This window comes from Carya illinoinensis, chromosome 13, assembly GCF_018687715.1.
Source record: "Carya illinoinensis cultivar Pawnee chromosome 13, C.illinoinensisPawnee_v1, whole genome shotgun sequence".
Lineage (NCBI taxonomy): Eukaryota > Viridiplantae > Streptophyta > Magnoliopsida > Fagales > Juglandaceae > Carya > Carya illinoinensis.
This window is the reverse complement of record NC_056764.1, coordinates 15,743,234-15,764,056: the sequence shown is the minus strand read 5'-3', so window position 1 is coordinate 15,764,056 and position 20,823 is coordinate 15,743,234.

Below are 20,823 nucleotides of genomic sequence, written 5' to 3'. Positions count from 1 at the left end.
AGGTATAGTGAAGATTAATTGGGAGGTAGTTTTTGATTCTAAAACTAAGAAGATGGGGGTAGGTGTGATTATAAGAGATGAAGAAGGGGCAGTCCGAGCTACTCTGAGTGAGCCAATGGTGCAAGTCTCTTCCCTTGCTCTTGCTAAAGCCAATGCCTTGTACAGAGCCCTGAAGTTGGGTGATGAACTTAGAATTGGATCGGCTATTTATGATGGGGATGCAGTGGAAATTATAAATGCAATAAATAGCACAAAAGAACTATGGGAATGGAATGGCCAGATGGTGGAAGACATCAAAGTTTTGCTTGCCAGCAGACCATTGTGGAAGGTACAACACACTTATAGGGAAGGAAATAAGGTAGCCCATTTTTTAACTTGTTTTGCTTAAACTGAAATGAAGAACAGGTATATATGGATAGAAGATGGCCCGAAGGGTCTTTCCAGTTATGTTTTACAGTACAAGATTTGTAATGATTAATTATTAATGAAATAGAAATCCCATGGTTACATTAAAAAATAAAATAAAAAGGTCTGACAAAGTTCTTATTAATGCAACCCAAAATCATAATCATATGCACATCAATGTACGGCTTAAATAGACATGACAAAATAATGAAAAAAATATAATTATGCTTGCAAACCATACAGTTGATCAGCACCGGCCTCACGCCACCTTGCTAATGTCACAATATTTTATTTGTACGACTTAGAATTTTAAACATATCCTATCAATCAAATCTTATTATATTATCAATATGGAAAATGTGTTTTTATACTAACTTGCAAGTAAAATTTCTCTAAAATAAAAGGAATTCTCCTACTATAACTCTTGATTCAATCGATCCATAAATGTGGTTTTTTTTTTTTTTTCAATCCCATATATACTCTATTCCCTATGAACATATATATGTTCACTAATTCAAGTAAATATAAATTTCTTTTTTCGATTAATTATGTTACATATGGTTAAATTAGTTGCAAAACATTTTTTAAGTTGTTCAAGACCCTTTTTTTTTTTTTTTGAGAACTTATGTTGAAATATCATTAAAAAAAAAACTTACATAAAAATATCATTAATACTATGTTTTGAAACAAAATAAATGGAACGAGTTTTTCCTGCAATAAACATTATTTTTTTAAAAATAAAAAAAGTATGTCCTTCATTGAATAATCAGTAACTTTTTAGTCATTACAATATTTTTCACAAAGAACAGAATTATCAATTTGTAAGGGGCCTTCTTCTATCCACACCCTCTCCTCATAATAAGAAAAAGTTAATTTATTCAAGCTTATGTGAGTTATTTGCTTGTCTATGCACAAACCTAGCACTCTAGTCCGATTTCCCTTCAAGAATCCTTCGAGTATCCTCTATGAGAACCCCATAATCTGCCAACACTTCTTCATCACTATTTAATGCCTTCACTACAAGCTGAGAATCCCCCCCTCCAGCACCACCTTTGATAATCCCAACCCTAGGCATAGAACTACAGCTCTTCTTAAAGTCAGGGCTTCTACTATAGGTTTCATTTGGTAGTCAGCAATTGAACACAAGCATGCCACCACATCATGATTTGATTCCCTGATAATCACTCCAATACCCACCCTCTTGGCCTGAGACTTCACCGCAACATCCTAATTTACTTTTAGTCCCCCCTTAGCTGGCTTTTTCCATTATGCCTCTTTTCTGTTTATACCTCTATTAATCACACCTCTCTATTGGTATTGTTGAGCTACATTAAAATCATCCATTGCCTTTTTAACTACTTTTAGAACACTTATAGGGTCATCAAACTGCTTCTCAAACAGTAGCATGTTTCTTCATAGCCAGATTTTGCTCATCGTGTAGGCCATCAATTCCACTTCCTCCATTGTCAAGCATAGGTTCATTCTTTTCCATAACTCTAAGAGGTCTACTTTTTAACCTCTCCATTTTTGCACAGGGTTACCCTTTTTTGCCTATACACCAAAGGCCGCATGATAGCACCACATGACATGTATTGTTGTTTCAGCCTCCCTTACATAGATTGGACAAAGCATTGTATCTATGATACGTTTTTTGAAAATATTGGCCTTGGTGGGGAGTAAATCATGCCTAGCCTTCCACATAAAGTGCTTCACTACACCATGCATATTTAGATCCAATTTAAGGTTCCAGATAGATTTTGAACTTTCCTTTCCTGATTATTCTCCTTTCACCCTTCTCATTCTCTCCATCTCTAGGTAGTAGGCACTTTTAACCAAAAACTTACCATTATTTGAGGGACCCAATACCATTCTATCCATTACTCCCCACCTGCTCAGGGGTAAACTACAAATTATTTCAGCTTCCATTTAACTGAAAGTGTCATAAATCAATGTTATATTCCTGCTTGTAGTAGTAGGATAAATAAGCTATTGCACATTAGCTTCACAATGTAGGTTCTTGAGAGGGATTCCACCTCGTAGAAAGTGGAAGTAGGCAACTATTTATCTTTCCAAACCTTAATTTTACTACCATTCCCCACCCTCTATAATAAGACTTCTTTCATTAGTTCTAGAGAAGACCATGGACTCCTCCAAATGAAAGAAGGGCCACCCCCCAGCTTTGCCTCTATCAACTCCCCATCCTTGTAGTACTTCTCTCTCATAATCTTTACCATCAACAGGGAAGGGAAGCTCATCATTCTCCAACATTGCTTAGCCAACATTGCTTTATTAAAGCTTTCTATGTCCCTAAACCCTAACCTCCCATCCCTTTTGGAATCAACCATTTTTTTTCCAATTTCTCCACTGAATTTTGTTATCTTCCTGTTTATCCCCCATCAAAACTTAGCCATGAGGGAAGAGATCTTCTTAAAGTTTCTTCTTTGTAATTTAAAAATACTAATAGAGAATGTTTGTGACATCCCAGATTTTGATGAGAGACCCCATTCGTATTTCTTTTGGATATTATCTATTATGGATTATTTGGCTAAGTGTGGGAGGAGCTCTTTAAGCCATTTTCTATTCTTAGTTGTTGGATTGGATCTTAGAGTTCTAAGTTAAAGAGCCCATAAGGGGGAAATAGAAGATTTAGGAGTATGGAATTCAACCCTTAAGGATTTTGCTTAGGTAATGAGTTTTTGGCCTTTAAGTGGGATGCACCACTTGGCATTAGGAATGAGTTTTTGGTCTCTTTAGAAAATAAGTCATCATTTGGAACCTAGGAAAGTAGGGAGTGCGATACTTTTCAAACATGCTGGAAGGTTTCTAGAAGAAGCTAAGGAGATGAAAAGGAGGTAGGGCTCGGCACTCACCTAGGGCACACGCCCATTTCACCTACCCATATGCTACATGTGTCACATGCACACCTTACATCTAGATACATTGAACCTGGATGTAAAAATGGATGATAAAATGAGGGGACATGATTTCGGTAACCCCATGTGATAACTAGAGCTTGGCTAAGTATGGTTCATAGGTTATTTTAGTTGCTAATGTATTTTATGGGCTTTATTATTTTTATTTGTAGGGAAGGCCTTAGAATTTAGGTTGTGCAACATGAGCCCAAGTGAAGCTAGCCCTAGAAAGTCTTGTGAATTTGGGTCCTTATAAGGAAACCTAAGCCCAATAGCCCAAAGCCCATGACCCAAGCCTTGCTATTAGTGCCATGTGTCATACATGTGAAGCACTATGTATCTAGTCAAGGGAGGACTTGCATGCCTACAACTCATCTTTTGGCTAAAATTCGAGTTCCAAGGTAGATACTCTTGGAAAGGGAGCCTAGGGAAGATAAAAGTGGATTTTCTAGATGATTTTCATGGGGAAAAGGAAAAGACACTTGGGAAATAGAAAAGACGCATGGGAAAAGGGAAGGATGCATAGAGAACACGCACTCACATCCTACATGCCACCTACCACTTGGCAAGCAACCACAAGTCTACAAGGCTCAAGCCGACGGTTAGGGTTTATCAAACGACAATTTTGCCCTAGAGATTCATTGAATCTAGACCATTTGAAGGGGCATGCCCAATGAGCCTTTTAGGATTTTGAATTTTGGCAAGAGAACAATGGCACTTGTCACTCATATAGAGGATCTTTTGGATTTTCCAAGAAGACGCAAGGATGAAAAAGAAAGAAGAGCTTTGACACATGGCATCCGTGCAAGGATATTCTTAGATTTCCAAGGACCCATGACATTTGGCAAGATTATTCTTTTCAAAAACACTTCAGATTTGTGCTCCCTATAGCCTAGCCTAGTGCACCTCTTGCCTCACATGCATTAGCCAAGGTGCCACTTGTCTTACATGAATCAACAAGTGTCACTTGTCCTACATGCACTAGCTACGCCACTTGTCCTTCATGCAAAGGGTTATTTGCAACCAATGGAATTTTGTTGGAGAGCTCTATATAAAGGGGGAAGGAGCTACATGCCCAAGGACTTTTCTCTTTTGCCATTTTCAGATTTTTCATGCCCTTATACTCTCCACACTCTCTTACACGACCACATGGATATTTTCCCCACTTTCCTACACTTTCTTTCCAACCAAACAAGGGAAGGAGGAGACATGGTGAGGACTAGGTTTTCCTTGAATTTCTTCACAAACAACACATTTTCAACTCAAGAAGAGATGGGGCTCTCTCAAGGGTTCAAATATGGTAAAACACACACGATCTCAACACCATTTTCATGTGAAGCAAACTAAGACTTCCTAGAAATATTTGAAGCCAAAAATGGAGGGCACAAATCCCCCATGTAATCAGCCACTCTTGACTATTTCTACCATATCTCTATGATTGGAATAAGAACACAAGGAAAATGAAAAGTTTTCTTGACTTAAAACCCTAGTGGCTGAATGGTCTAGTTTTGTTTGAGCCTTAGTAGTAACCCTAGAAACCCCACACACTTAAGATCACAGATTGGGGTTTTTGAAACCCTCATTCTAACTAGTTACACTTTGATTTACAACTTGCTATTCATTTTTTTACATAGATTTTGTAAGTACACACTCAACTTGCTCTTATAGTTAATACTTGCATATATTTGTGTAAATCTTTTTTATTGTTATTGTTATTTTGATTGCTATTCTTGTTTGTTGCTTAAATACTCTTACATGAATTTAGATTATGAATATGGAAGGATTAGTACGATTCGGTTCATGATAGAAATGGCAAGAATGTCCTTTGCATGTTTCGGTTTTAAGGAAAACAATGGTCTTAATTTGTGATACTTGATGATTCGGCTTCACCATGTGTTAGAGGTTTTGGATCTTAACCCAATGCTATGATTTCATGCTTTGCTCCATTATGGTTTTATTTATGAGTAATATGTTTAAAGTTTGGAGCATGATTAAATGATGATTTTTCATGCTTTTGCACCTTTATGTTTAAGCCAAAGGTTAATTTCATAGTTCCATATATGTATTCTGATATCTCGTGTGTTCTATGTTATAATGCGATGAATTGAACATTTTATATTTGGTTATTTCATGCATGGCATTTTATGTGTCATATATCAAGTATAAGAACTTATGTCTTAAGTCTCATGTCACGTTGGGAGAAGTTTTTTCAAAAGTGTTTTCATTGAAAAGAGTCAAAAATTTTTATCACGACACAAATGCTAAGACGGGAGATTGTCCTAATGGAACTCCATTGTCCACTCGGGAGTGCTTAAGAATAGAGTGCTGACCCTTGGGTCGACAAAGAAATGTCGGCATGCCTCGAATGGATTCTTTTTAAAGGATATCAAAGTGAGGTAGCACATAACGCTAGCGAGTGCCATGACTAAGGCAAATAACTCGATGAAGTACTATCATGTTACTATAATATGGATATGTTTAAAACATATTCACCACAGTGTGCCAACTACTGGCAGTATGGTAACTAGCAGGATCATGCAGTACATAGAGGAGCCGTGATGTATCCATATGTGTTATAAGAACAAGACAATGGGCTTACATAATATGAAAAGGATCACATGAAATGAATCAGGTGATATGATATGATATGTTCTGGATCACGTGATTAAATAAGATGTTAATGATGACAAAAGTATGTTTTCTGAAAAGTCAAGGAATTCTGTTACGTGCCTTCTTAAAAATGTCAAGTCACATCATATGTCAAGTACATGTGCACGCATGCATTCCACAGTTCGTGCTTATGTTAATCATGGTATGTTGTGTGCTTACTTGCTGAGATTTCTCGAAATCACATTGTGGTAGTTTCCACTGTCATTCCCCACCCGGAATGGTAGAAGTTGTGACAGAACCAGGAATAACAAGTTAGGATGATGATGAAGGCTAAGGATGTAATCAACTCAGAGAATGAACGGATTCAGTCATGACCTGCTTGGAGATAGCTGAGACTAGAATGATGCCTTAATGATTACCTTTGTTAAGGCCTTTTTAGACAAAGCTTGTTATATTAATGTGTAACAAGGAGTTTGATACTCCATTACTGAGAAGTATGATTTTAAAAAACTACGAATGAAGTTGTGATATTAGTTTTATTCTTGTACAACATTTTATGAGATGACCTATTCCAGTGTGATTTATTGATTACTGCTAGAAACATTCTAGGAGCATGTATCTTAACTGTCATGTAGGAGGGGTATGTAGCTTCATGTTGCATGTCTCGACGTTTCAGTCACCGTCAAATCCCAAGGGGGCATTGGCTATAATCACATTGTCAATTATAAGCCTTCCAGGAATGATGGCACTTTGATTGCTGCAAATGATGTCAGGGAGCAGTTTCTTCAACCTATTAGCTAACACCTTTGAAGCAAGTTTATACATTACATTGCATAAACTAATAGGCTTGAATTCATTAGTAACATATGAGTTCTTTACTTTTGGAATTACAGCAAGATGAGTGAAGTTTATACCCCTTTCCAACCTCATTCCCCATTTAAGAAACTTAGTAAAGCTCTACATACCTCCTCTCCTACAAGGGACTTTACGGGTCTAGGTGACTTTACGGGGGCCATCTGCTTCAATGCTTCCTCCACCTCCACTCTTTTGAACTACTATTCGTGGGGCTTGTACCATTACCATTTTTGTTGCCATTCTTTGATAGAATGGTTAAATTATAATCTTGTATTTTGACAAAGGGCAATGCTTGGGAGCCCTTTGATAGCTCCCGCTCAGGGCTACCATTGGCCTTTTTTCTTTCTTTTATTATTCTTTTTACTTAATGATTAAGTAAGCTTTTTTTAACAATGCTGTGAATTTTTTTTTTTATAAAAAAAAAAAGTAATTAAAAGTGTTAAAAAAATATATATAAAAAAAGATTAAAAAAAAAAACACGCACACACACACACAATACAACTAGCAGTAGCTCGTAGAGGGAGCTACCAGTAGTAACTATAGTGCTTCCCGTTGACAAATTGCAAAGCTAGACTTTCAAACAATAGTGTAGATAATTTTTAATTTTGTGACAAAATACCCCCTTATGATCTTTAGACCAATCCCTCACATGAGTCTAAATGTTTTCAAACCTCTCAAGATCAAGGTGGATAGATTTTCTTCTCTTTTTGTTTTAAGCTAATTAAAGAGAGTTATTTATTTATTTCTCCTGTGACTTTAGGTTCGACTGCTCCCTCGTTTCCATATGGCTCTGCCACTTTCTCAAACACAAGCGACAGGCCGAAAACAAACAACAAAAGAAAGAATTAATTGTAGTCCATAACATTTGCAAAGAGAGAAATTTGATGCAAGGTGAATAGAAGTAGTGAAGGAGAACAAATTATAAGTCTAAGGAGATCTTTCCCTTTGGGCCAAGGGCCCAGAAGATAAGCCCAAATTTGGGGAGCCCGTCCCTACTGGGTGACCCCTCAGTCCACCAAAGGTCAGCCTATTGTCACCACCTAGATTTTTTCTAGAGAATTCCCTAACCTTCTAGAGTCTCCTAGTCCTTTGTAATCTTGTAGAATTGTGTGGAGTATTCTAGAATGATGTAGAACCCCCTAGGGAAGGGCCTTTTAGACAATTCTAGAGTAGTGATTTAGAAAGTTCTTTACCCTTGGATTGGTGACAAGTGTCACCATCCTAACCATTCTTTGTACCAAGAGTTCCCTATAAATAGAGGGGCTCTCATTTGTGTAAATCACCAAGCAATAAGAGAAACAAGTTCTCTAGAGCTTCTCTCTCTATCTTCTCTCTCTAGTTTTGTTCTCTATTGTCTTAAGTCATTTAGAAGGCTTACTTAGGGGCTTTGTGGAGAGAAAACCTCCTAAGGCCGCATGGGACGTGTGAAGAAATTCTAAGTCTATGACAGTTGGTATCAGAGCTGTCCAGGTTAGGATGGCGGATCCAAGCGAGATCACCATGGAGCCCCAAGAGACAAGAAAGAGCAAGAGGTCGAAGGATTCAAGCTCATCTATGGAGTCTCGTCTCGATGGCATCGAGAGGGCCATGGCCAAGATATTGGCCAAGATCGAGGAATGGGATCAATCTCACAGGGAGGTGAGCATCCTTGACAACACTGTGACGAGGATGGAGGTGGCGGTAGCGAATGTCAAGGACTGACTTGACATCGTGGAGCAAGGTTTGGAGGAGCTAGGATTGGAGGGACAATTCAAATCGCTCAAGGAGTCCATTCTGAGCACCATCAACCCCACCATCGAGGCACAGCATGTTGAGAACGTTGCTTTCCAAGACCAGGTCTTGGGGGAGCTAACAAAACTCCAAGAGCAAATGGAGGAATACCGCGTCGGTCTGGAGGAGACCAAGGCGGATTGGGCCATGTGCAAGCAGGCAGTGGCCAATGGGGGCGCCATCGGAGTTGGAATGATGGCGACACCAAGGGTGGATACCCCCAAACCAAAAGAGTTCGATGGCAAGCGGGATGCCAAAGAACTAGACAACTACATGTGGCACATGGAGCGCTACTTTGAAGCTTTGAACATGCAAGGCGAGCATGTCAAGGTACGCACTGCCTCTCTCTACCTTACTAATCTTGCTGGTACTTGGTGGCGTCGTAAGCATAGTGAGATAGAGAAGGGTACTTGTACTATTAACTCTTGGGAAGAGTACAAGCATGAACTCAAAAGGCAATTCTATCTTGAGAATGTGGCTATTAATGCGCGGAAGAGAATGAAGGAGTTAAAGCACACTTCTTCTATCTGCAACTATGTCGAGGAATTTTCTGCCCTCATGCTTCAAATTACAAACATGAGTGAAGAAGATCTCCTCTTCAACTTCATCGATGGTCTCAAGTCTTGGGTGGCTCAAGAACTCAAGTGTCGTGGGGTCAACGACATCTCCACCTCCCTGACAGTGGCAAAAACCTTAGAAGAATTTGAGTATCATAAGAGTAACAACTCTTCAAAGCCCAAGTCTTCAAAGGATAATCACAGTAAGGGTGAGGGAGCAAAGGGATTCAAGCCCTCACAATACAAAGACCGAGGAGACAAGCCTTCAAAATCCAAGGAGGGCAAGAAGGACCACTCCAAAGATAAGAAGCCAAAGCATGCTTGTTTCCTTTGTGACGGACCACATTGGGCTAGAGATTGTTCCAAGAGGAAGGCCCTCAACGCTATGTTAGAGGAGAAGAAAGTTCAAGAGAAGTCGCACCTGGGGTGTCTACAACTTCTCAACTCCCTCAAGGCAAGCACGAAGCCAACCACTAAGGATGGATCTTTGATGTTTGTAGAGGTACTCGTCAATGGGAAGAAGAGTCATGCCATGGTCGACTCAGGAGCTTCTCACAACTCCATTAAGAAAGAAGAGGCCACACGGCTAGGGATTCCTCTCAAGAAGGGTCAAGGATGGCTGAAGACCGTGAATTCCGAGGCCAAACCCCTTGATGGTATAGCTCATGGGGTGGAGCTACAACTTGGCACTTGGAAAGGTACAATGGATTTCTCAGTCGCTCCTATGGATGACTTCAACATCGTGTTGGGGATAGAGTTCTTGAGATAATTCAATGTAGTGTCTCTTCCCCACTACAACTCGGTGTGTATCTTAGAGGGCGGTCCATGCATGATACCCACCGTGTCCAAGTCAAACATCACCCAACTTCTATCCGCCATGCAATTCAAGAAAGGATGAAAGAAGGGCGAGTGTCTTACTTGGCTTCTATGGAGGAAGGTGAAGTGAAGATTTCCTCCCCTCCACCCAAGGAGATCCAAAAGGTCCTCAGGGACTATGAGGATGTCATGCCGCCAGAGCTGCGCAAGCAACTACCACCTAGGAGAGAGGTGGATCATCAGATCGAGGCGCCAAACCACCCGCCAAAGCACCTTATCGCATGTCACCTCCAGAGCTTGAAGAACTAAGGAGGCAACTTAAGGAGCTACTTGATGCCGGATTCATCCAACCCTCCAAGGCACCATATGGGGCACCTGTGTTGTTCCAAAAGAAGCATGATGGGTCTTTGCGGCTATGCATTGACTATCGAGCTCTAAATAAGGTAACCATCAAAAACAAATACCCAATTCCTTTGATTGCTGATTTATTTGATCAACTAGGCCATGCAAAATACTTCTCCAAGCTTGATCTAAGATCGGGATATTATCAAGTGAGGATTGCGGAAGGGGATGAAGCAAAGACAACTTGTGTAACTCGCTATGGAGCATACGAATTCCTAGTGATGCCCTTTGGCCTCACAAATGCTCCAGCCACCTTTTGCACACTCATGAACAAGATCTTCCATCCCTATCTTGATCAATTTGTGGTAGTCTATTTAGATGATATCATCATCTATAGTTCTACCCTTGAAGAACATGTGGAGCATCTAAGGGTTGTTTTCCGTGTCTTAAGGGAAAACCAACTCTATGTCAAGAAGGAGAAGTGCTCATTTGCACTAAACGAAGTCCATTTCCTTGGCCACAAAATCCAAGGTGGAAAACTCAGCATGGAAGAGAGGAAAATTGAAGCCATTAAGAAGTGGGATCCTCTCACTAAGGTTACCGAGCTCCGATCCTTCCTTGGGCTTGTCAACTATTATAGGAGATTTATAAAGGGATGCTCTACAAGAGCATCCCCCCTCACCGACTTGCTCAAGAAGAACAGAACATGGGAGTGGTCATCAAGGTGTCAGGAAGCCTTTGACGATCTGAAAACAGCCATCACGGAGGAACCGGTCTTGGCCCTACCAGATTGTACCAAGCCTTTTGAGATACAATCAGATGCATCAGATTTTGCCATAGGGGGAGTTCTTATGCAAGAAGGACATCCCATTGCATATGAAAGTCGTAAACTGACTCATGGTCGAATGTGCTTCCAAGTGTAGAAGTGTCAAGTTGTATCAAGGGTAAGTCCAAGATCGTATTCCACAGGGATAAAGGGTTATCAAAGCGTATATGAGATTTTTGAGTAACAAATGTGTCGATTATGAGGGATGAAAATAAAATTAAAATGCAATACAAAAAAAAGTCCAAGTTGAAATTTTAGTTTCTAATCAAAAAGGCAAATTAACAAACACTTGGGTTGGGTATGAGACTCTCTTTATTTCAGATCCTAGATAATTTTCTCGATTAACAACCCAATCAAGGTATTGATAAACGAAAGATAAAAATGTTAAGCTCAAGTTTTTGCAATATTTTTTTTTCTAAGGGATTCTCTATTTTACTAGCCAAACACACATTAACAAGCAACGAGAGAAGCCTTGATAATTTTCAAACTTTTGTTGTGCCTTACGTCAACAACAAAATAAGAGTAAGAGCCGTAATCTATTTTCAATTTAAATCCGACTAGTAATATAGTGAAATCAATATTTATTAACAAAATATTGCATTAAACTAGAACCTGAAATAAATTAAATCTCATTCCACAACCCAAGTTTCTAAAATTAGCTGCACATGATGTTTCTAACAATAAAAATTAATCTAAGTTGAACCATGATAAAATCTAAGAGAAAAAGAATACACAAAATAAAAATAAATACCAAGCTGAAAAGTAAAAACGCCCAATGAATTCGCAAGACCTATAAGCGGAAACAACTAAGAACTAAGAAGTAAAAACTGGGAAAATGAAAAAAAGAAAAGCTAAAAACGTAAAGTGAGAAGAACAAAATTAATTACTAGCCGCCTCCTTACGTCTGGAACCGAAAACACTATACTATGAACCCACAATGCTGTCCCAAAACCAAAAGAGAAAAAATTGGAAGAAAACCAATGGAAATGAATGCTCACGCTAGAAACGAAAGTTGAAAGAAAAAAAAGAAAACCAAAGAGGCAAAAACAAAGCCGACGCCCAGAAGAAAATAAAATGAAACAATCTGTCCAAGAGTTCCGTCCGTCTCCTCTAAACTAAAAGAAAAGAACAATAAAACTAAAAACTCTGTAGCTTCTCCAGCTTAAATGAAAAAGAAAGAAATGAAAGAACACAAAAAAAACTGGCCAACCAGCGTCTTAAACGAGAGAAAAGAAATAAAACGAAGCACTCTACTCCCGTCTGCTACTAAACGAAAAAGAAAGAAAAATAAAAGCTCCACGACTCTACTCCAGGTCTGAACGAAAAGCAAGAAAAAAAAAACTTCAAAACTAAGCTACTGCTGTAGCCGAATGAAAATTAAAGAAACAATAAAAACAAGCTTAAGCTACTGTTGTAGCCGAATGAAAATGAAAGAAACAATAAAAACAAGCCAAGCTACTGCACTGTCAAAGCAAGAATACCCCAAAAACTGAGCTACCGAACTGTCCAAAGGAAATGAAAAACTCCAGCCGAATAAAAACAAGTTGAAAAGTAAAGAGCCCATCTGTCTTCCCATGTGATCTCCTGCAACTGCACGTTCAAACATCCGGAAAGAAGAATAATTCTGCTATTGTCTGAGTGTGTTTGTTGCTGCACTTTCAGCTACTCAAAAAAAAAAAAACAATTCTGCTACTGCATGTGTATGGTTCTGTTCTGTCAAAGTTGAAGCTGCTTCTTTTTTTTTTCTTTTCTTCTGCTGACCTGTTGCACGTCCGAGTGTCTTTCTTTTCTTCTGCTTCTTTGAAGAATTTTGGCCACTGTTTTGTGGGTTGAAAAATGCCCACCACAAGCTTCCGTATGGCAAAAATTTAAGACACCAGAAATTTCATCGTTGGGCACACACTTCCTAATGATTTGATCTGAACAATAATTGAAAAGGTAAGGATCATCATAGAAGAACGATCTCACCTCATGCATGAATTTCCGTATATCTTGAGTGCTCCAATGAGGTGGTGTTTGTCCTGTCACCAAGAAATTTACTATATCAGCAAACCAAGGTAAATTTTCAACTAACATAAGATGTTCATTAGGAAAAAAATCAAGAATAGGTGTCGGTTGTTCAGTTTCAGCAACTGTGAGCCTAGACAAATGGTCGGCTACCACATTCTCTACTCCTTTCTTGTCCTTGATGATAATATTGAACTCCTGGAGTAAAAGTATCCATCTAATCAACCTTGGTTTTGCATCTTTCTTTGTCAATAAATACTTGAGAGCTGCATGGTCAGTAAAGATGACTATAGGAGAACCAAGAATATATGCACGAAACTTCTCTAAAGCAAATACCACAACAAGTAATTCTTTTTCAGTAGTAGAATAATTTTTTTGAGCAAAATTCAAAGTTTTACTTGCGTAGTAAATGACGTAAGGAAGTTTGTTCCTACGCTGTCCAGGAACAGCTCCTATAGCAAAATCACTTGCATCACACAAAAAGAAAGTGACCAATCAGGAGGTTGAAGAATAGGAGCAGTGGTTAGCAAAGTTTTAAGCTGATAAAAAGCTTCTTGACACTCGAGTGTCCAATCAAATTTTACATCATTCATCAATAGCTATTCTCCTAAAAGTAAAAGTACCAAAAGGACAAGTAAAGGTGGTCTTTTCTTGATCCTCTGGTGCTATTTCTAATTGATAGTAACCGGAGAATCCATCTAAGAAACAATAAAAGGCATGTCCAGCAACTTTTTCTAACGCTTGATCAAGAAAAGGCAAAGGAAAATGATCTTTCCTAGTGGCGGCATTCAACTTCCTATAATCTATACACATGCGCCAACCAGTAGGAATTCAGGTGGGAATCGATTCATTTTGCTCATTTTTAACAATGGTAAGCCCAGATTTTTTTGGAACTACATGTATAGGACTTACCCACTTGCTATCCGAGATGGGATAAATGATACCCACATCAAGCAATTTCAACACCTCACCTTTAACCACTTCCTTCATTGTGGGATTTAACCTTCTTTGCATTTCCCTATAAGGCTTTGCATCATCTTCTAAATAAATCCTATGGGTACACTCCAAGGGACTTATACCTTTTATATCAGTCATTGTCCAACCAATAGATTTTTTATGCTTCTTAAGCACATCTAGCAATTTATCTTCTTGTTCACTAGTTAAGTGAGAAGAAATTACCACAGGGAAAGTGCTTTGTGGTCCTAAGAAAGCATACTTCAACGCCAATGGAAGAGGTTTGAAGTCCAAAGTTGGGGATTGCTCCTCCGAAGGCTTGAGGGTTGATGTCAATGGTGGAAGTTGCTCAAATTTTGGCCTCCATGGTGGTGTAACTTGCTGACCTATTGAGGAAACAAGAGATGAGTTATTAACATGATCAAATATTTTCAAATCTTCTTCAAATTCCTCTAAAGAATCAATAAGTTGAAAGTAATGTGCAGAATTTTCATCAATGAAATTTTCCAGCAAATTCACTTCATGAACTTCTTCAACTTCTTGCGGTTGCTTGCAAAGATTAAAAATATTTAGCTCCAAGGTCATATTTCCAAAACTCAACTTTAAAACTCCACTTCTACAATTTATGAGTGCATTAGATGTAGCCAACAAGGGTCTTCCTACGATAACAGGTGCTTGGAAAGTAGAATGATTAGTCAATTGCATGTCGAGTACGACAAAGTCTACTGGATAGTAGAATTTGTCTACTTGAACCAAAACATCTTCCACAACACCCCTAGGAATCTTAATAGACCTATCAGCCAACTACAATGTGATAGAAGTAGATTTCAACTCACCCAATCCAAGCTGAACATAAACATTATAAGGCAATAAGTTCACACTTGAACCTAAGTCTAATAATGATTGGCCTATTTTTAAGCTCCCTATCATGCAAGCTATGGTAGGGGATCCTGGATCCTTGTATTTGGGAGGAGTGTTAGTTTGGATAATAGCACTAACCCACTCAGTAAGAAAAGCTTTCTTTTGCACATTCAATTTTCTTTTTACGGTACATAAATCCTTTAAAAATTTAGCATAGGTAGGAATCTATTGAATGGCATCTAACAATGGTATATTAATCCTAACTTGCTTAAAAATTTCAAGAATTTCAGCGTGATGCTTATCTTTGTGCAAAGGGGCTAACCTTTGAGGAAAAGATGCAAGTGTAGTGCTTGGGACACTTTCAGATTTCAAAGGACCATGTGCCTCATTTTCAGAAGGAGGTTTAGAAGTGTTACCATTCTTTTCTACCTCTTGAGCTGGAATGCCAATCACCTTACTGCTTCTCAAGGTTGTAATAACCTTGACTTGCTTGACATTTGAATCTCCTGCCACACTTTGAAATTGGTGGTTTTGGCCTTGGGGATTAGGCTGAGATTGTGCAGGGAACTTCGCTTTCTCTTGAGCAGTCATGGTTGTAGTCAACCTTGTGACTGACCCTCGAATCTCAACAATGGCTTGTGAATTTTGACTACTGATAGCAGCTTGGCTTTGCATGAATTGCTGAAAATTGGTGGACAACTGCTGGAAGTTGGTGGATAATTGCTGGAAATTATCTTCAAGGTTCTTTTTATGAGCTTGGACCAAGTGGTTGGCATATTGAGATGGTCCTGGACCTCCTGGGGTAGTGTAGGGTACAATTTGTGAAGGACCAGCTATGTTGGGTGCAGGTAAAGCAGCTTGATCACCTCTCCAACTGAAATTAGGGTGATTTCTCCATCCCGAATTGTAGGTGTTGGAATAAGGACATGAAAAAGATTTAGCAACTATATTAACAGCATTAGATTGATCCAAGAGAACTTCTTTAAAGGCAAGAATGGTCGGGCAATCATTAGTTGAATGCCCTTGGCCTTCACAAATATTACAGCTCAAGGTAATTTGAGGTACAGCTTGTACTTCATTCACTTTCTTCAATTCTATGGTTTCTAATTTCTTAGAAATCATAGCCAACCTAGCATTCAAATCATCTACTTCTCTCAGATTATATTTCCCACCCCCTGAAATTGTCCTTGAACTTTCCGACCTATCATGAACATCAGATGTATCCCATGATTGTGCATTTTCAGCTAGATAATCAAAATATTCAAAAGCTTCCTCAGGTTCTTTGTTAAAAAACCGCTCCATTACACATGGTCTCCACAAATTGTCTCATTTTTTGTTGCAACCCCTCATAAAAAAAACTAATGACCCTCCAATTCTCATATCCATGATGAGGACATGTATTTAAAAGGTCTTTGAATCGTTCCCAACAATGATAAAATGTTTCCACATCCTTTTGGCCAAAATTCATGATCTGTCTTTTCAAAGCATTGGTTCTATGCATGGAAAAAAATTTCTTTAAAAATTCAGTTTTCATTTCTTGCCAAGTCCCAATGGATCTTGGTCTTAAGGAATTCAACCATGTCTTAGCCTTGTCTTTTAAGGAAAATGGAAACAGTTTCAATCTTATGACTTCATCAGTGCATGTTCTATCCATGAATGTGGAACACACTTCTTCAAACACTTTGATATGCAAATAGGGGTTTTCAGATTCCATACCATGAAAGTGTGGTAACAATGGAATCATCCCGGGTTTGAAATTAAAAGCATTTGCATTAATAGGTAAAATGATACAAGAAGGTGTGCTAGTCCTAACAGGCTGAAGATATTCTCTAAGAGTCCTGTTTGGATTCTCCACTTCTCTATCATGATGCTCATTTTCAGCCATGATGCAATCAGTGTCTGATGATGATTCAACAGAAGATGATGCAGAGCTAAAAGATCTTAATGATTCTGTCCTAAACAGTCGAGATGTATGGTCTCTAGTCCAACTAGTCATACAAACAAGAGCAGATAATCAAAGACCATGAAAAATAAACAGAGAGAAGGGAAAAAGATTAGATGTTACCCAGGCTGTGAAAAGGTTCACAGCTCCACAAACGTCCTCTCAGCAGTAGAGGAATGCTCTAATAAGCACTAGTTGTCCACGGCAACGGCGCCAAAAACTTGACTCATGGTCGAATGTGCTTCCAAGTGTAGAAGTGTCAAGTTGTATCAAGGATAAGTCCAGGATCGTATTCCACAGGGACAAAGGGTTATCAAAGCGTATATGAGATTTTTGAGTAACAAATGTATCGATTATGAGGGATGAAAATAAAATTAAAATGCAATACAAAAAAAATCGAAGTTGAAATTTTAGTTTCTAATCAAAAAGGCAAATTAACAAACACTTGGGTTGGGTATGAGACTCTCTTTATTTCAAATCCTAGATAATTTTCTCGATTAACAACCCAATCAAGGTATTGATAAACGGAAGATAAAAATGTTAAGCTCAAGTTTTTGCAATATTTTTTTTCTAAGGGATTCTCTATTTTACTAGCCAGACATACATTAACAAGCAATCAAGAGAAGCCTTGATAATTTTCAAGCTTTTGTTGTGCCTTACGTCAACAACAAAACAAGAGCAAGAGCCGCAATTTATTTTCAATTTAAATCCGACTAGTAATATAGTGAAATCAATATTTATCAACAAAATATTGCATTAAACTAGAACCTGAAATAAACTAAATCTCATTCCACAACCCAAGTTTCTAAAATTAGTTGCACATGATGTTTCTAACAATAAAAATTAATCTAAGTTGAACCATGATAAAATCTAAGAGAAAAAAAATACAGAAAATAAAAATAAACACCAAGCTGAAAAGTAAAAGCACCTAATGAATTCGCAAGACCTATAAGCGGAAACAACTAAGAAGTTGAAAAGTAAAGAGCCCATCTGTCTTCCCATGTGATCTCTTGTAGCTACACGTTCAAACATCTAGAAAGAAGAATAATTCTGCTGCTGTCCGAGTGTGTTTGTTGCTGCACTTTCAGCTACTCGAAAAAAAAAAAATTCTGCTGCTGCATGTGTATGGTTCTGTTCTATCAAAGTTGAAGCTGCTTCTTTTTTTTTTCTTTTCTTATGCTGACCTGCTGCACGTCCGAGTGTCTTTCTGCTGCTGTATAGTGTCTACAACTTCCAGGTTGGTGCTGTCCGAATGAGTGCTTTGCTGGGCTGCATGTGTATTGCATGTGTGAGTGCAAATGAGTGTCTTTCTGCTGCTGTACAGCGTGTGTGAGTGGCTATCACGTTTTATGCATGTGTGAGCTGGTGTGAGTGCTGTCCGAATGAGTTTGCTTTGCTGTTGTACAACATCTGCAACGTCCAGGTTATGTGCTATCCTGCATGTTTACTGGTCTGCATGTTTACTGCATGTGTGAATGGTCTGCATGTTTGAGTCCAAATGAGTGTTCTACTATATGTGTGAGTTGCTGTCACGTTTGAGGCTACTGTTTGCTGTGTTTGCACTTTTCTACATGTGTGATGTGCTCCTGCATGTGTGAATGGGTGTGAGTGCTGTCCGAAGGTTGCTGTCTACTATGTTTGCACTTTTCTGCATGTGTGAGTCTAATGTAACGTGCTGCATGTGTGAGCTGGTGTTCTGTCCGAAGGCTGGTCTGCTGCATGTGTAAGTTTTTCTGCTCCAGCCGTCCAAGGGTCTTCTCCTGCTGTAGCCTCCGTTCCTCTGTTGCTCAACGTGATATGTTCCAGCATGCCGAGTGTGTGCTGTCATTTTATTATACAATTCACAGCAAATATGCAGCTCATGCTGCACGTGTATTGCATGTGTGTTGCATGTCTTGCAATGGTCAGCATGTGTACATTCACGCTTGAATGATATCTTTGCTGTGTATTGCCCAAACTACCCCTGTTATGAGAGGAATAAAAATGAAATATTTATTGTCATGTGAAACAATTGTATTATAAATCTTTTTAAGCACAAAAATACCAGAATTTATCCATTGACTCAAGTATTGTGATCTGTTGCATAATTAAGTACTTAAATTATTTTTTATTAAACAATTTATTCACTTAAGTAACTTAATCATGCAGTTTTAGTGCTTCATCACAAACTCAGCGAGACTGAAAGAAGATACACCGTACAAGAGAAGGAGATGACGGCTATCATTCACTACCTCAGAGTTTGGCGACACTATTTGCTTGGCTCCCATTTTGTGGTCAAGACATATAATATTGCCACTAGTTACTTCCAAAGTCAGAAGAAACTAAGCCCAAAGCAAGCTAGGTGGCAAGACTTCTTAGCAGAATTTGACTTTGTCTTGGAGTACAAACCCGGGAAGGCCAACCTTGTTGCTAATGCACTAAGTAGGAAGGGTGAACTTTGTGCTATCACTCAAGCTCAAGGGGAGCTACTTGATGTGATCTGTGAAGGCATGGAGCATGATCCCTTAGCCAAGAACTTGGTAAATATGGCTAAGGAGGGGAAAACTAAAAGATTCTGGGTAGAGGACGGTCTTCTCTACACCGTCAGGCGGCGAATCTATGTTCCAAAGTAGGGAAACCTACGGAAGAACCTTATCAAGGAGTGCCACAATTCCTTGTGGGCTGGACATCTGGGCCAACGACGTACTCGAGCTTTGCTGGAAGCTTCCTACTATTGGCCTCAATTGAGAGATGAGGTGGAACTCTACGTGAAGACTTGTCTTGTGTGTCAACAAGATAAGGTGGAGAATCGAAGTCCTGCAGGATTATTAGAACCACTACCTATTCCTTCTCATCCTTGGGAAAGTGTGAGCATGGACTTCATAGTGGCTCTACCTAAATCCGAAGGGTGCGGTACTATCATTGTGGTGGTAGACCGATTCTCCAAGTATGCCACCTTCATAGCGGCCCCTAAAGATTGCTCAGCTGAAGAAACTGCAAAATTATTCTTCAAGCATGTGGTGAAGTATTGGGGCTTACCATAGAGCATCATTAGTGATCGGGACCCTCGCTTCACAGGAAAGTTCTGGTCGGGACTATTCAAGCTTATGGGGTCTGCCCTACATTTCTCTACGAGCTTTCATCCACAGTCAGATGGGCAAACTGAGAGGGTGAATGCCTTGTTGGAGTTATACTTGAGGCACTTTGTAGGTGCCAACCAATCCGATTGGGCTAAGTTATTGGATGTCGCTCAATTCTCCTATAATTTACAAAGGAGCGAATCTACAAACAAGAACCCATTTGAGATTGTAATGGGGCAGCAACCACTTACTCCGCAGTCATCGGAGACAAGCTATGCGGGGAATTGTCCAACAGCCTTCAAGGTTGCTAAGTCTTGGAACGAACAATTGGATGTGACTCGCTTCTACTTAGACAAAGCAACCAAGAAGATGAAGAAGTGGGCCGATCAGAAAATGAGGCATGCAGAATATCGTATAGGTGACTTGGTGTTAGTAAAGGTCTTGTCGAGCCAACACAAGTTCACAAGAAAGCTACACAAGGGGCTTGTATGACGTTATGAGGGACCATTCCCAATCATCAAGAAAATAGGAAAGGTCTCCTACAAGCTAGACTTACCCTCCAAGTTCAAGCTTCATCCAGTCTTCCATGTTAGATGTTTGAAGCCCTACCATGGTGATGAAGAGGAGCCAACACGAGGAGAGTCTAAGCGTGTACCATTGGGCATAACTACCACTTTTGACAAAGAAGTAGAAGAAATCTTGGCAGACTGTGTTATCAGGCGAAAGAGTCATAAGCCACGCCAAGAATACTTGATCAAGTGGAAGGTATTGCCCGAAAGTGAGACAACTTGGGAACCAAAAGAGTCATTGTGACAGTTTGAAGATCACATCCAAAGGTTCCATGAAGAAACCGCACCGAGGACGTCGCAAAGCTAGGTGGGGGAGAATGTCACCACCTAGATTTTTC